Source organism: Acipenser ruthenus, chromosome 4 (assembly GCF_902713425.1).
Source record: "Acipenser ruthenus chromosome 4, fAciRut3.2 maternal haplotype, whole genome shotgun sequence".
In the NCBI taxonomy this organism is placed as follows: Eukaryota; Metazoa; Chordata; class Actinopteri; order Acipenseriformes; family Acipenseridae; genus Acipenser; species Acipenser ruthenus.
Genome location: NC_081192.1, coordinates 68701913 through 68710385, shown reverse-complemented (window position 1 = coordinate 68710385; position 8473 = coordinate 68701913).

Here is an 8473-nt window from a genome sequence, read left to right as displayed (position 1 = left end):
CATAGGTCACATGGTGTGGTGGCCATATTGGATTTTTCGAGAATTGTGGACAATTTAAAAAAATCAAGTTTGTGCAAAGCAACTCGCTACATAAAAAACATGGCCCCTGAGCCAATCAAATTTTAGCTATGGTTAAATTGCACATATTTGCACATATTACCTTGCTAAAGCTCAAATGCAAAACTTGTTTAGAATTCCTTTGAGAGTTTAGACAGTGTCATAGTTACTATAGAATACACAAATTAACCCATATATGCTCTATTCAAAAATTAACTTGACCGTGACCTTTGACCTGTCCTTAAGGTCAAATGCAAAACTAGCTTATAACTCCTTACAGAGTACAGATAGGGTAATAGTTACTATGGGACACATATATGCTCTATTCAAAAATTGCCTTGACTGTGACCTTTGACCTCTCCTTAAGTTCAAATGCAAAACTAGCTTATAACTCCTTACAGAGTGCAGATAGGGTCATTGTTACTATGGAACACATATATGAACCCACATGTGTTCTACTCAAGAATTGCCTTAACTGTGGCCTCTGACCTATCATTAAGGTCAAATGCAAAACTAGCTTATAACTCCTTACAGAGTGCAGATAGGGTCATGGTTACTATGGAACACATACACGAACCCACACGTGCTCTATTCAAAAATCGCCTTGACCTTGACCGTTGACCTCTCCCTACGGTCAAATGTAAAGCTAGCTTGTAACTCCTTTGAAAGTGCAGATAGGGTCATGGTTATTATGGAACACATATAAGAACCCATATATGCTCTATCAAAAAACGTCTTTGACTGTGACCTTTGACCTCTCCTTAAGGTCAAATGCAAAAGTGGCTTATAACTGCTTAGAGAGTGCAGGTAGGGTCATGGTTACTATAAAACACAGATAGGAAAAAGAATGCCTTAGAAGCCGTCAAGTTGCTTGCAACTTCTAGTTATTATTATTATTATTATTATTATTATTATTATTATTATTATTATTATTCCATCAACTTCAAACTGCTCATGTTCTTATGCTGTGTAACCAATCATCATGAAACTTGGTAGGTATCATCCCATGTAGATTACAGTTCAGATGCAAAAAAAAAATGCTCTCCTGCATCATCCAAGATGGCGGCCTGACGCATGTTATGGAAAAAACTTTCAAAATCTTCTTGGCATATATCATCAGCAACCAAACCCTCTATCAAACTATCAAACTGGCTGCCACCAAATTCCCCAAAACGCGCACCAAACAACAAACTGCTTCTGCTCGAAAACCATTTCACCAACTTACTCCAAACTTGGTAGGCATCATCCCGGTGACAACAGAATTCAACTATGGCAAAATAGTGTTTTGTTAAACAAGATGACTGCTGCTTCAGTTTAAAAACGGTTTACTTGATTAACTCCAAATCTGAAAACCACAATACCTGTATCAGTACAATTTACTTTTTCAAAAGTGGTGTTTGTGCGTGAACCAAGATGTCCGCCCGACACATTCTCTGGAAATAAACTTTCAAAATCTTATTCTGGAGAACTGGTGAAGTTACTGATTTCAAGCTTGTCAAATATCACAAACTAAACACGCTGCTTCCAGTAATTGCTTAAGTGTTCGGTACTGGTCCTCGGGCTTGGGAGCCGTAAAACTGCATGGCAGTTCTAGTTTAAAATTGTGATTATAGTTGTTTTAGCACAGCAGTATGGGTCATTCCAGGTGACGTGGACCAAGGGGTGTTGTTCATTCCTTAAGTCAATTATTATTATTATTATTATTATTATTATTATTATTATTATTATTATTATTATTGTCAGATTTGCAGGTTTCGAGTCTGGGACACATTTTTCACATTTTTCGTGACTCAGACTTGGATTAGAGTCACGGCTGCAAAAGACTCAGACTCAGACTCAAACATTTAGGCTCCATGACACAGAGATATTAACGACGAGGCCTTTTTAATTTTCTATTACACAAATAATAAAACAGTTACTAGGAAACTGCACAATAAAAACCGACCCAACGAAACATTATCTAATCACTGGTTAGCCCTGTTGTCTTTGCAGCCATATATGATATATGTTCTATTTTGTTTATGTCGGGTAAGTATATGCGTCTATTGGCTAGTGCATCACTTTTCATAAATTTTTGGTACGATTCACAGATACACAAAAGGCTGTAAAACTATTCATAATTTGTCTTTTTTAAATTAAAGGTGGTTTGGAAAGCCTAGATGATACGGTTGCTGATTTACAGCGTATTTAATGAACCTCGTTTGCTATAGGCGCATATATATTGTATTGATTTTTAGCAAATTGTTTCTAGAATTCACACAGTCGAAGCAACAGTCGTGTATATTTTCACAGCTGTCCTACATTAGTTGGTTTGGAAAGCCTAGGGATGCAGTTTCGAATATTAAATGAATATTGAACATCAAACCAACTTTACCACGTTCTTGACATTTTGGGAGTTCATGTATAGAGTTTCTTACAAGTTGCAATGGTTTGTGTGTTGGACACTCGACATTACCAAATGCAGTGAAAATTATTTTAATGAAGTGCTGTAATGCAGCAAAAAGCTCAATATTTAAACAAAAAGGGAAGTGAAAAGGTTACTGTATCAAGCTGAAAAAAAGGTTTCTTGGTGAACTCCAATAAACCAACGTTCTCTTTCACCAGTCAAGTTGTAGAGTGCCTAAATAAAGTTTTGAGTCAACATGAACAGATTTATTTTGTTTGTTGCATCTTCTTAGCAGCCACAACTATTCCAGGTAAAATAGATTTGGTTACATTGTTTACTGGCAGGAGTTTAAGGATGATTTAATTGTGCAGCAGATTCCATAGTTAGATAATGAGCTGATGATATCTCAGCCAAAGAAGCATGCACAGCAATTTAAAACTGCTGAGAAGAAGAAACAAAAAAACATTTAGGGAATTAAAAATGAAGTGCACTGCATCTTACTTGATTGCAGTAAAAAAAAAAAAAAAAAAAAACATTCACTAAATTTAGCTCTGATTGCGCTAATGAAAATATCTAACATGCATTGAAATGTGCTTGCTGTGGTGTATTTAATATCGTAAATAGTAGAAAGAACTTGCTGCAATTTAAATTAGTTTTTACTGAAAAATAAACAGTAACATGTAATCATAAGAGCTGTCTGTGTTACATGCTCTCAGATCAGGACTTCACTAATACTGAGCATGTGAGCTGCACCATGCTGTTTCCCATATTACAAGTGGACAAAATTAAAGGTGCGGTCACCAATTCCACACACATTTCTTGTGTTGCAGGGGCCTTGATGCTCAAAGTCCATTTTTCTCCTTGTTGATCTTGCCTTGCTGTGAGCAGTGCTGAATTAAAGCTCCTTCATTGCACTAATGGAGTACTTTGTCAGACACTACAACCAGACCACTACTATAGCACATGCTTAAACCATGCAAAAATGCGTCAGAATGCATCATTTTTTTTCAAAAACCTCCATTGAAAAACCGCCTTCCCGCACACTCCACCCTCGGATCTACTCGTTTCGATGTGCCACGTACTTTAAAACTAATTGAAAACCCTGACTGTTAATTATGCTTTCCATTACATGAGAGTAGATGTTAAAACTTCATGCTGATTTGAACTCGGCTCTCACCAAGATACGCACCAACTAAGACGTAGCTTTACAGTAAACTAATGTGATCCATCTGCGTCTCCATCCATTTGAGTTTCCTTCCATATGATGATGTAGAAAACAATAGAACATTGGTCACCTTAATAGTTTTGAGTTTACTGGAAACAAAAATGAATGATAAAAGAATAATCATACAAGTTATAATCATACTTTTAGAGCTACTTAATTAATATCAGAAAGTCACTGTGAATTCCTGCAAATTCACCTGGCAAATTCAGTGTAAAACTAGGCACTAAAGTCTAAAATCGAAAACTGCCTACAGTCAAACAGGCAGATATATCAGTCTGATATGACAGAAGGACTGATTGGTAGCAAAAAAAACCCCCGAAAGAATAACTTAATACCACTTAATTTACCAAAATTAAGTTCATTTATTATGTATGTGGGAAAAACACCTTAACAATACGCTGTGCAGCGTCACCCTAGAAATCTGTCTGTGTGAACTTCTTTTTTTTGTATTCCATTATGAACCTACACAAAGGGGAAATACGTAAATATAAGTTTTTTGTATAAAAGAGAAAAGATAAAAAATACATTATCTGAAATCAAATGAACTGAATCTTAATCTCGTAAATGCATCATTGTATTACAGACTTAATAAAAGTGCAAATGCAATGAAAGTGAAACATAACGTTTCTGTTTTGCAAAACAAATAATAAAAATAATACTTCATGTATTATTTAAAAACACAGTATATCTACAGTTCCAGCAATGTCTAAATCAGATTGGCAGATTACCCGAATAGAAGTCAAAGCAGATGCTATAGTCAGAGGTGAAAGTAACTTTAATTTCTTACCAGTGTAGTGTTATTTTCAGGTACAAGTTAAAAAGTGATACTCAGCGCACTGCGCTTGCTCGCACATGCCTAAACAACTTCCGCTAAGAGAGCAGGGAAGCGCCCATTCAAATCTGGTACATTATGCTGTTTTCGGTCTTTTACATCTTTTTAAATTTAATTTATTATATTTTACAGTCTTTAACGTAGTTTTTAATGTAATTTATCATATTTTTCCACCATTCTGAAAATCGTATGCAAATATTTATCATATGCAATACATTGGGTCTTGTAATTTTGTTTTACTTGTGCAACTTTGCGATTGACTACTCATAAATAGTTATTTCTTTTTAGAGAAATTGATCGTCTATTTACAGTTTAAGTTTGCAAAAAAAATGTATAATTAATAGTAAATGTACCTCTTTCTGACAATAGGAAAACACCCATCAGATTGCAACTGATTGCACATGTACCAAAATCTGACAGCATACCACTTGCAATCTGACAGTGTACCACTTTCTGACCTTAGACGGGTCTATCAAAGTGAAAAACGTCCACAAACTTGAACTTGAAGCTTATTTATAACCTTCAGGTACATTCAAACAGTATTCCAATTCCAAAGGAAAAGAGGATCATGACAGACAAGTTGAAAAAGGCATGCAAATAGAATAACCTAGCTAGCAAAAATAAATCAAAATCTTTTTTTTTATTAATATTTTTTATTATTATTATTTGTGCATTTTTCCTGAGGGATATCAGACAACGTTCGTTAGGTAAACTGTTCCCCCACTACTACCACTAGTTGAATGAAAATTGATTTGAGTTTGTTTCAAGGACTCGGACCCGAGACTCAAAGTCAAGGACTCAAGACTCGGAATCGAACTCGTACCCTGATGACTTGGACTTGGACTGGACACTCGGACATGGACACGGACTCGGACTCGAGGTTTGAGGACTCGACTACAAGTCTGATTATTATTACCTATTTTTTTTTTTGGAAAGCCTTGAGGCACAGGGATGGAAATAAGACTCCAATTGCATAGTAGTTTGATCCACTCCTGGTTTTACTATGAGTTTAATCAGACACACCTGAGCCTATTACTTATACATTGTGGCTGTGGTACTGCCTAAAGCAGAGTGAAACAAAGCAGGGAAAACCACGACAGTGGCTAATCAAGCTCATTATAAAACCTGGAATGGGGGAAATGCTATGTGACAGGAGTCTCATTTCCATCCATGAAACATACATTCATCCTCCACGTGGAGAATTTTTACTGTAGAATGAAGCAAGATATCTTGCTTTAAATCAAATGGAAAAAAAAATCACCAACTGAGACTCTTAAGACAGTATGTCAGTCTGAAATACTGCATGAATAATAGTGTGTCGATTTATATTTTCTTTCATTTTTAGGAACTGGGTTCAGTCACACTGCAATTCACAGAAAAAAAGGTACATTGACTGAAATTAAATGAAATTATATATATATATATATATATATATATATATATATATATATATATATAAATTATATATATATATATATATATAATTTCTCCCCGTGTTCGCGTGGGTTTTCTCCGGGTACTCTGGTTTCCTCCCACAGTCCAAAGACATGCTGTCCAGGTTGATTGGTCACTCTAAATTGCCCTGTGTGTGTCTGTTGCCCTGCGGTGGACTGGCATCCCGTCCAGGGTGTAGTCTCGCCTTGTGCCCTGTGTATGCCGGGTTAGGCTCCTGCTCTCCGCGACCCTGTAAAGGAGTAAGCAGTTAATGATAATGGATGGATGGATGGATGGATAAATTACTAAGCCAGATTTGAAATCAGGTCTCCAGTTCTAATACTAGTTAATTATACTCAACCCACTGTGCCATCTTGATCCCACTGATTGTGGAGTAGTGGTTAGGGCTCTGGACTCTTGACCAGAAGGTTGTGGGTTCAATCCCAGATGGGGGGACACTGCTGCTGTACCCTTGAGCAAGGTACTTTCCCTAGTTTGCTCCAGTAAAAACCCAACTGTATAAATGGGTAATTGTATGTAAAAATAATGTGATCTCTTGTAACAATTGTAAGTTGCCCTGGATAAGGGTGTCTGCTAAGAAATAAATAAATAAATAATAAGACTACTGGAGGCTGTGTGGTCCAGTGGTTAAAGAAACAGGCTTGTAACCAGGAGGTCCCTGGTTCAAATCCCACCTCAGCCACTGACTCATTGTGTGACCCTGAGCAAATCACTTAACCTCCTTGTGCTCTGTCTTTTGGGTGAGATGTAATTGTAAGTGACTCTGCAGCTGATGCATACTTCACACACCCTAGTCTCTGTAAGTCGCCTTGGATAAAGGCGTCTGCTAAATAAACAAATAATAATAATAATAATAATAATTTTGCAACATACTTACCATTGAAGATGTAATTTGTGCTCTGCATTGTTCAGGCATTACAACTATTACTGTGCTTCAATTTTATATTCACTAAAGATGACTCCCCTGAGCGCTGCAAATTCTGGATAAAAATGTTTGCTGTAACTAGAAGGCATCTGGTACACAGTAATACTGAACCTTTAGGACACGTATTATTAAGTAACATATGCTAGGTAATGACTCAGTGGATTTGTTCATTTAGATCTGGGTTTCCAGTAATTAAAGTTTCCACTTAATTAGTTGCCACTTCTCACCTGAAGAAGAGATCTTTGTGGTCCTGAAAGCTAGTATAAGGTATGTTTCATCTGATCATATTAAAAGGTATAACCAAACAAAAATACATTTGTTGTACTTCATATTAAGGGGTAGGTTTACTAAAGTGTTGCACCTGTCGCAAAAGTCGCAAACCAGTTGCAGTCTTGGGTGAAATGTACTAAACAGGTGCAATTATCATAGCCCTTGTTCCCTGAAATAGAAATGTAACCATTACCGAATGGGTATTTACCTCCTAAAGTCCTGAATCCTGAATATTGTATACCAAAGCTGATGTTTGACACAGTCGTGACCCCGCCCCTGAGGGAACAAAGGGACTGCGTTCACAGATCTCAGTGTCATTTTTCCTTCGAGCCTGTTGCAATCATGGACGCAGTGACCTTGAAGGTTAATGGTTACATTTCTATTTCAGGGAACCAGGGTTATTATGTAAGAACAACTGCCTTGAATTAATAACTATTTTTGAAATAAAGATATATCTGGACTAATCTCTTGGTTTAATTTTTGAGCACCCAGCAACAGGAAGGAGTGCTAAACTTTTGACTGAAACATTTCCGTGCACACAGCACAAAGGAGAGAGTAGTGAGCTCTTGTCTAGTGGACTTTAACTGAACCCGGCACAAAGAGGCCCCCACAGTATCACAAATAAATCGAAGCAATCCGACCAGGATTTATGCAGAAAAAGGAAGCTGGAGACAGCAGAAAGAAGGATAATTAGACAATTTATTCATCCCAGGCAAGATGAGGCAATCCATTGTCCAGCACAATGGAAGAGAGTTATAGAGTAACGGATAGGGCTTTCTTCGAAAATCCTATATAAACTGGTAACTTGCAATCAGAAATTGAATTGGTTCAAGCCTAAGGGGCTCCATAAGGGTTAGCTTGAAGCTTTATACCTCTGGACTGCAAGAAGATTATGTACCCTGCAATAAATGAACGTCAAAGAAAGTTCAGTGTTAGGACTCCTGCTGATAGGAAAACCAGAAATGTCTGCAAGTCAATTTATCTACGTGTCAATAGAAGAACCATTCCCGGCTTTGAAACAAACTTCTGTTTCCAGTCGTAAAATCAGAGCATATTGAGAAACACATGGGAAGTGTGCTAAACCCCCACTTGGGTTTGAAGATTTATTGCAACAAAGTGAATAACTGAACGGCAATGGAAGATTTATTCTGCAGTCTTTTGGGTCTCCACTTCTTCAAGGAACCGTTGAGTATATAGTACCTTCCCCTTGTGGAACTAAAGTAATTAATTGTAGTTGCAAACACATAAAGTTGATAAAATAGTTATGATAATTTGCACTTTTAATGCACGTATGAAAACCTGGTTTTTATATAAAGTTTGAAC